Source organism: Cricetulus griseus, assembly GCF_003668045.3.
Source record: "Cricetulus griseus strain 17A/GY chromosome 1 unlocalized genomic scaffold, alternate assembly CriGri-PICRH-1.0 chr1_1, whole genome shotgun sequence".
NCBI classification, from domain to species: domain Eukaryota; kingdom Metazoa; phylum Chordata; class Mammalia; order Rodentia; family Cricetidae; genus Cricetulus; species Cricetulus griseus.
Genome location: NW_023276807.1, coordinates 265,267,954 through 265,277,519, shown reverse-complemented (window position 1 = coordinate 265,277,519; position 9,566 = coordinate 265,267,954). Strand labels below are relative to the sequence as shown.

Below are 9,566 nucleotides of genomic sequence, written 5' to 3'. Positions count from 1 at the left end.
TGCACAAAAGCAAGTATGCTGTCACCAGGGCTCTGCAACGAGATTGCACACATAACTTGTGACTTTATCTCTGATGGCCATGAGTAAAGACTCATGATCTACTCTTTATTGTGGCTTCAGATATAAACAAGACCACAAGTTTCTTCGTCAAATTCCAACTTTGGTCTCGGCAGAGCAGAGGCGAAACTGCTCGTGTCATCCCTTCTGTAACTCACCTTGCAGTTTTAAACATTCTTGTCCTCTTCTTAGCTTTTTGCCTTATGTCCCCAGTGATTTCCAGGCATCTGAAATTTTCTTTTAAGTTCTCAAAGACCTCAGCAGTTCGGTTGCTTTCCACCTGCCTTCGTGGCAAACTCAGTTAGCCAACCAACACCCTGCATGCTGTGATTCACTCTCATAGCATTTGACGTCGCTCCTGAAGTACATTTTCATCTACTGTCTTGTATTTTAATTAATTAATTTTTCCTCTGTCTACACACAAATTGAAAAAAACAATATCCTAATCTCAGATCTTCAGCTTTTGCTTTCCCTTCACACCTGTGATCATCAGACAGCTCCTTTTTCCCTCTGACCTCTTTAGGGTGATGTCAGAGCTTTACACCATAGCCCAAACTGATGCGGAACTGACTGCATAGTGAGCGTGGCCTCTATTGCATGGCAGTCCCCTGCCTCAGCCTTTTGAATGTTGACATTGCAGGCAGGCACCACCATATCCAGATGTGTGGCAGTCCTTCCTGGAGCAGTGTTTTACTTCCAGAGAAAAGCCATCCACATTCCTAAACTGCAGCACACATGTTAGAGAATACTTACCATACTCTCGCTGTTTATCTCATCTATTTTACCAGCATTTGCATTTCGAAAAGACAGGAACTTCGGGAATCCTATGTGGCCTTTTATGACAATGTATGCACTGCATCCATGTGGTAAATAACTATCAGTGAAATTAAATGGAAACTTTTTAATAAAAGGGAAGCAGCTGCATTTTGCATTGATAATATATTGGGATATTTGCTGCCTGTTAATGCTCCATGGCATATTAAAAAACACACTTATTAGTATTATGTAAGAACCCTAAATAAAGGCACAGTGCTGCTTGAAGATTCATTATGCATGAAACGCAAACAAAAGAGCAGTGGCCAAGATAAATAAAGTACCCTGTCCCCAAGGAGCCTCCATTATACGGAAGTTAAGACAACAAACCAAGAAATAAATATGTAACAAAATAAGCAAATATGTAAGTGAAAGATATGCAAAAGTAGCAAAACATAGCAATATACATATTATTGAATATATACAATTTTTGAAGGTACTTGCTTTGGTGGCATATATACTAAATTAGGAGCTATGGAGAAGATTGTCAGAGGCCCTGCCCAAGAATGACATGCAGATTTTTGAACAATTACCTACTTTAAAAAATTTTATGAACATACACAAATATACACACAAGCACACACACACTAGCACACACACCCACACTAATGTAGAAGGCCAATATGATAAGGGTTCCAGGCAGGCTTTAAGGAGGTGACATTGACATGTATCTGAATGAAGAGGCATGCAAATCTATCTGCCTGAAGCTAGACCTTCCTTTAGAGCATAGAGACATAAAGTTATGAAGCAGAATCTTGGCTGGTGTGTTTCAAGAAAATGAGTAAGGCTAGAATGAGTGACAGAAACTTGCTGGTGTTTGAGGTTTGACTGTGGAAGAGTCAAACCTGGCAAGGACTTGGATGTTGTTGAAGATAGGAAGTCCTTTTCCTGGAGTAACGGTGATGGGGGAAAATACGCGTGATCAGTTGTGACTAGTGTTTGGGTTAGGGTTTCCAGAGTGTGCTGGTGGGAATCGTGTAAAGGATAAAGAGTCAATACAAAGAGGATTCTAAGGATTCTCATTGTTTGTTGCGTTAACTAAGAAATGGGAGCCCAAAAGCAGACATGGACACAGGGAGGCTTCCCTCTTAAGATGATAAGGGTTTCAGCATGCCTGCATTCTGATAGAAATGATGGCAGAGATCCTGGACTGTGTGTTGACTGGGTGAGCAGGGTGTGGTGCTATACAAGACTTTCCTCAGAAAGGTTTCCCCGTGTTCCAGGAGGAAACATAAAGAGCTATGGATCCAGAAAGGGGTAGATTTCCTTGAGTATGTGCCCAGTATTGGTATAGGTCTGTAGTCAGACTTTTTGCCAGGATGGCCAACTCCCCAATAATGACATGGAGACTTATTAATTATAAAAGCTTAGCTGATAACCTAGGCTTGTTACTAAGTAGTTCTTACTCCTTAAATTAACCCATTTTTATCTATCTGCTATTTGTCTTGTAGATTTATTACCTTTATTCTGTACTACCCATAACTCCTTCCTCTCCTGGCAGGTAACTCTCCCTGTCTTCTTCCCAGTGTCCTTTGTGCTTGAAAATCCTGCCTGGCTACTGGCTGTTCAGCTTTTTATTAAACCAATCATAATAACACATCTTCATAATGTACAAAAAGATTATTCCACTACATAGATCCTATTGTTGAAGACTGCATTTTTGTGAGCCATAGGCCATTTAGAAATCAAGCTATTCCCATTGAATAGCATCCACACTACCAAAAGATGCTGTGCACCCCAGCACAGGAGAAAAGCAATCAACAAAGTGCTCAGTTGTGAACCAGCAAGCTACAATAACCACCGGCCTGACAAGACATGCTCATTGGAGCAGTTGTGGCACAGATGCTTTGGGAGTAACCAACTGCTTAGATTTAAGGTCCACTCCCCAAGACAGAACACAATTTTTGTTTTGTTAATGGACCCAGAACCCATGACCAGGCAGGTCATAGGTCCTCTGAGAGATCTTACTGCTACTGTTCTTTGCTGATTGGACACAGTAGCAAATTATTCTCTTAACACTTATCATTATATCTATAAATTAACACATCTCTCAACTCTTATCAGAGAAGCCTAATTTTTCAGTAGATGGTGATCAATACAGAGTCTCCCTACCTGGTCAAAATTCAGAAAATAAGAAATACAGAGTGTTCAGTTCTAAATGGGACACATATACCCCATCTCCCATCCTTTAAGACCCGGGAATCATCATGGAAAATGGGGCAGAAACAGCTCAAGAGACAGAGGTAGTGGATGTTTACACTAAAACACTGTTTTCCAAATGTGCCAGCGTCACTGGCCATATGAGATCATAGTGACTGTGACTGTTTACACAAGACATGAGCAAGATCAAGGCAGCCCAAGTTCCAGTATGGCTGGGGAAGGACTAACGATATCCCATCTCTATCTGAGGAGCTACTGACAGTTGATGGATCCTTGGGGAAGAGTAACCTTTTTCTTTAGATGCAGCACCAGATAGGCTGGCCGTGTTCTAGCAGATGGTCTCATATATACATACTGGCAGTGCTGTGTGAACTCAGCTGGTTAGAAAGACAGACAGACAGACAGACAGACAGACAGACACACACACACACACACACACACACACACACAGAGGGGGTGCACATCCAGTTGAAATGGAAAATCGGGGAGCTGGGGTTAAGTTTGATCAAAATACATTATATTCGTGTATGGAATTATCAAGCAATAAGTATTTAAAGCCAATGGTGGATAAGAGGCTGGGAGCGAGTAGAATTTTCTTTTCTCTGCTTTTGTGTCAGCAGTGAATCAGCAAATCTGTCATTGTGAGCTATTTCAGGAGACCTGGAGTCAAAAAGACTGGGAATTGAACTCTGAGACCTCCCCTTAGTAGCTGTACAGTTCTGAAGAAATTAGTTAAGTCACTGAGTATCACTTAGAAGAAAGGAAAACAATCATTATTTATGAGTTAGGCAGTTATACACTTGGACAAATGTTTACACAAACTTTTCTTTAATCTTTATAATATTTATCTGAAACAAGTACATAGTAAAGTGTCGCGCATGTCCTATGTTATAAAATTCCCCATCCTTACCTGGATTATTCTTTTTATAGTATATTGCTCTCTCTTTAAAGGCTTTAGTATTATTCTTTTTCTATGACTGTCTATACCCATTCTGGACCTGGCTCTGCAGCTCCAGGAAAATGTTGCAAAACCCTTCTCTGCCTCTGCAGACTCCTTCTGTGCCTCTGCTTAGCACACGGTGCTGGAACCAGACTCTGTCCGACTCAGTTCATGAGCCTGGAGCCATGTTTACCTGCCCAAGCTCTTCGAAGTTGCTGGGCCAAGCTGCAGCAGGCCTTCCTACCTTGTTTCCTGTTGAGTAGCATGCCAGGTACTCATCGTCCCTACTCTTGAATGTATGTGTCTCCGCCACATTGGATGCCAAGTGTGATGGGTTTCTTTGGACCACCAGCTCCCGAATAATGGCATTAAGACTTTATTAATTATGAAAGCTTGACCTTAGCTTAGGCCTGTTCCCAACCAGCTCTTAAATTAACCATTTATATTATCAATGTTCTGCCACGTGGCTCGTGACTTCTCCTTGGCACAGTATGTCTGACTTCTTCTGCATCTTGCTGGTAAATCCTCTGTGCCTCAGAGTCCTCCCTGAGTTCCCATCTCTCTCCAGAAGTCCTGCCTATGCTCTCCTCCCCTAGCTATTGGCCATCCAGCTCTTTATTAAACCAATCAGAAGGTGCCTTAGGCAGGTTAGTTAAAACAACAACACATCTTCACACAGTGTGACCAAATATCCCATAACAGTAAAGTAAATTTGAAAGAACTGTAAAAATCTTGACTAATATTATGCATGAAAGTATAGCTACAGTGAAACACTGCCAAAAGAGGCAAACCCTAGAAACCATGATGCTTTTAAATACCAACAGGAAATTAACTCATTGATAAAATTCAGGGATATGCCAGACCTTGTAAGAAATGCCTGAGACTATCTAGAACAGCTCTAGGTTCCAAGCAGTATTCCAGTATCTATCACTGGTAGGCAGAATCCCAAGATGGCCTTTTATAGGCACGCTCTGTGACAGTCATGGAGCCTGCATGGGTTTGTGCTAGAACCTTTTTGTATATGTTATGGTTGTATTGTTTGGCGGTCTTGCTGAACTGCTAACAGTGGGAGCAGGTGTGTCTCTGACTCTTTTGTCTACTCCAAACCCTTTTCTTCCCAATGGGTTGCCTCTCCAGCCTTGGTATGAGGGTTTGCGACTTGACTTACGTAACTTGATACAATGTGTTTGGTTGATATCCCTGGGAGGCCTGCTCTTTTCTGAAGAGAAATGGAGAAGGACTGGATCTAGGGGAGAGGGGGTGGTGGGGAAGACTTAGAGGAGTAGAGGGAGGGGAAACTTCTGACGGACAAGATATATTATAGGAGAGTAGAATAAGTTTAAAAAATCATGCTCTGGTATGCATTGCCTCATCCCTGGCATTACAACAGTGTAGTACCCCTTATCCATGGCTTCATTTTATGTGGTCTTAACAACCCATGTTCAACACATACCTGTTAGAAAATTCCAGAATTAAATAATCCATGACTTTGGAATTATTTCCCATTCTGAGTAGTGTGACTAATTCTGGCACCATTCTGCTCTATCTTGCCCTGATTATAGATCATAATTTTATTTATTTTTACCCAGCATCTAAATCTTGGCCATTTCTTGGCATTAGCACCAGACTTTCCCTCTTGATGCCTCTCCTTCTCTTTAACTCCCTCTCCCCCCAGCAGTCTTTTGGTCTTGCTTATTTCAGTCATAAAGAAACTGAAGTTAGGACTGTGCCTGTAGCTCAGTCACTAGAGTTATTGCCTAGCACTCGGGAAGCCCTGGATTTGATTGATCTCCAGCAGCACATAATACCAGATATATTGGTCCGTGTCTGTAAGCCCTGAACTCAGAAGGTAGAGGGAGGGGGTCTGAAGTTCAAACTCAACCTGAACCATATATGAAGAAACACACACACACACACACACACACACACACACACACACACACAGTTGATGCAATCTGTCACAGAAAGTCTGGAAGATCCTAGAGTTACTAATACTGAATCTATGATGAAGGGCTTGAAAGAAACAGACACAGAGAGACACACAGAGACAGAGAGACAGAAAGACAAAGACAGAGAGAATAAGGAAGAATTCTCATAGAGGTACAGTTCCTCTTTTCTTTGATTCCAGAGCAAATGTGGGGAAGAAGTCTGGAGCAAGACCTCTTGATTCAGCTCAGTGATTTTTCCCGCTGGGCTGACTGTTGAGAGTTCTCACAAAAGCTTTGGTGATCCTTTTCTCTGTTTCCAACCCTACCTCTCCATCCTTGCTGCCCTTACTTCTTGTCACAAGTCACTTAGTATGGGTAAACCTGGTCCCACTTTCCTGCCAATTGGCCAGGTTCATTTTCTTCCTCATGGACAGCTTCTCATCTCCCTGGCCCTTAGCAGCTGTGGTGTTTGTATTTGCTAGTCCTGCCTTTGCACACCCCTCATTTCTCTGTACTTGGTCAGCTGTCCATCTCTCAGCGCTCATCAAAATCGATGATGACTACCCTTGGCTGTCAACTTGACACTCCTGGGAAGAGAGACCTTCAGCTGAAGAATTGCTTCCATCTAATGGCCTGTGGGCATGTCTACAGGGAGTTTTCTGGTTTGCTAATCGATGTAGGAGGGTCTAGCACACTGACAGCAGGGTCATCCCTGGACAGGTGGACCTGGGCTGTATGAGAAAGACAGCTGTGTGCAAGCCCAAGAAGAAGCCAGTAAGTGGCACTCCTCTGTGATTTCTACTTTAAGCTCCTGCCATGAGGTTCTGCTTTGGATTCCTTGGAAGGTGGGCTGTAACCTATGAGATGAAATAACCCTTTCCTCCCAAGTTGCGTTTTGCCAGAGTGTTTATCACACTGCCAGAAAGTAGACTGGGACAAGGACAGACCTTCCCATTAGGTTATAAATACTCCCTGGGTGTTTATCTTCTCTTCCCAGGTTTTAAACATTCTCAGATGATCCTTTCTGAGGCAGTCACACATCCCCAGGTGATCGCTTTGGTTTCAGTTGCATTTGTAGCCAGAATGCCATGTACAGCATGAATAAACAATACATTGAGCTAACCTCACGTTGGTCTTCTGTACTGTTTACATTTTCTGTCCACTGACATGTGTTGGAGGCCACTTAGGTGGCCACAAAAGGTAACAGTCTCAATCTTTGTCTTTAAAAGCAGCTCACTTTCTAATTGGAGATGCAAGCAGGTACCATATTCTGAAGCATCGTGATAGATATACCGTGTGAGGACATTTGGGGACAGGATGCTCCTGTTAGCAATGCAACAATTAGCAGAGGCAGGGTATTGGTGCTACCCTTTACATTAGCTTAGCTCTCCAGATGAGGCAGGTGGTGCCTACAGGAATTTTGCATATACATGTTACCTTAGTTCCAGGCTCCACCCAGTCGAATATATTTACATAAGTAAAAGCATTCTAGCCAAAGTACATTCTAAAGGACTTTGCAAGAGCATAGATCCCTTTATTCCGGGTAAATAACCTATCTGATTAGGTGCTCTATTGTATTTTTATTTGAAAAGTGCTCTGATCCTGGGGCAGTTAATTAAAAAAAAATCTATTTTCAACGTGTTCTTTTACTTTCACTTCAAACAAATATGCCCTTACCATATTGTGAACAATTTAAATTTTAGAATACTGACCCTTCAAAAAGCATGGTGTAACTTAATTACAATACATTCTGTCGCTTTGAAAATAGCTACAGATGAAAACAAATCTTTCTCACACAATGCTCTCTAAAAGGCACAGAAAACAGAAGGAGTAAAAAGTCCAGTTGACAAATTACAATCAGACTGCATCAGGATACTTCAGAACATTATTCGAGTCACTGAAATGCAAAGGCGCTTTGTTGGGTTTTTAAATGGAAGGCTTGGATGCCTACCCAGTTGCAATAACACAGCTTAGCATTGTTAGTTCTGACACAAGTGCATCTGATCAAAAGGTTATTGAATATTTCTTGTCTCTCTGCCAAGTCTGAATGTCTTCTCTCTGACTGCGATATTTGGATCCTGTTGGTGTTCATTAATGCTTATCTTACATTCCGTTCACAATCATTATCTACCTCTCTCTGTAATTAGCTAATTATATTTCAAGATAATTAGCTTAATGAAAGCGTGGAAAGTATGTGGTAAGAATCTAAGTGATATTGTCATGACCTCTACACATAGATCAAGAGGGAAATAAATACAAATAACAGAGAAGTAAGGGGCACTTATATTATACTTGTTCAAAGGGTGGTGTGTGCTTCACTGAATTATATCAACTTCCAGCATCCCTTTGGGTTCTGTTGCTCACTAGGAGTATGTATGTGATCTGGTGTGTTAGAATAGGGAATGATTCGAAGGGCTGTGTCAGATTTCAGTCTCTATGGTTGCAGTGCTTATTGTTACTCCTCATGTTTATGGATGCCTTAGATACCAAGAAATAAGGAGACAAGTGAAACGATATTATATAAACACAATAGCTTTATTAATAGAGGGAGATACATCCATTCTTGCATTTTCACAAAAATTTGGGGTAAAGGAAGCAGGCAAAAGCACCTTGCCCTAAGCACTGCCATTTTGATTTCAGGCTCCATTTTACCCATAGGATGAAAGTAAGTTCAAGTTCCTGTGGAGTTCTGTCCAGAATCTAACTAGCTTCCTCTCTAAGCAGCAATCCCCCAAACATAATGCCTGTTCCTATTAACAAAATCTAACTGTTGTGGCATGTTAGTGTAAGATGTGTTACATTAGGTTACACTGTGGAACATTTGTTTGATGATGCAAAAGTGTGTTGCATTCTTTTATGTTGCATTTGTTTTATTCTGTGAAGCTGTGTTACTTTGCCTGCCTAAAGCACCTGATTGGCCTAATAAAGAGCTGAATGGACAATAGCTTAGCAGGAGACAGATAAGGCAGGGATTCCATATGGAGAGAATAAATAGGAGGAGAAATCTAGGCTTGAAAAGAATGAGGAGTGAGAAAAGGAGGAGAGGAGGATGCCAGCGCCAGCCACACAGCCACACAGCCACACAGCCACACAGCCACACAGCCACACAGCCACACAGCCACACAGCCACACAGCCACACAGCCAGCCATGGAATAAGAAGGAAAGAAAGATATATAGAACAAAGAAGGGTTAAAAGATCAGAGGCATCCGGGTGGTGGTGGCTCCCAGCACTCAGGAGGCAGAGGCAGGCAGATCTCTGTGAGTTAGAGACCAGCTTGGTCAAGAGCTAGTTCCAGAACAGCCTCCAAAGCCACAGAGAAACCCTGTCTTCACCACCCCCCCCCCCCGCAAAAAAAGCTCAGAGGCAAAATGTAGTTAAAGAAAAATGGGATTATTTATGTTAGAAAAGTTGGCTAGAAACAAGTCAAGCTAAGGCTGAGCATTCATAAGTAAGAATATGTCTCCATGTATTTATTTGGGAGCTGGGTGGTGGACCCACAAAGAAACAAAGAAACAAACACCCTCCCCCAATCAAACTACACTAACAACAAAAAGAACAAACGAATCTAACTGGCTGGGCATTCTGCATCATTTGACAACAATGAACATATAGGGAAAGTCCCAATCCCTGACTCCTGATTGGTGAAAAATATAACTGTAATGTGTC

The 9,566-nt window shown here is 41.9% G+C and overlaps 1 pseudogene; it reads left to right on the top strand.

Annotated features, from left to right (window-relative positions):
* The first annotated feature begins 1,310 nt into the window (after positions 1-1,310).
* LOC113831054 lies at positions 1,311-1,411 on the top strand (annotated as a pseudogene).
* The last annotated feature ends 8,155 nt before the right edge of the window (positions 1,412-9,566 follow it).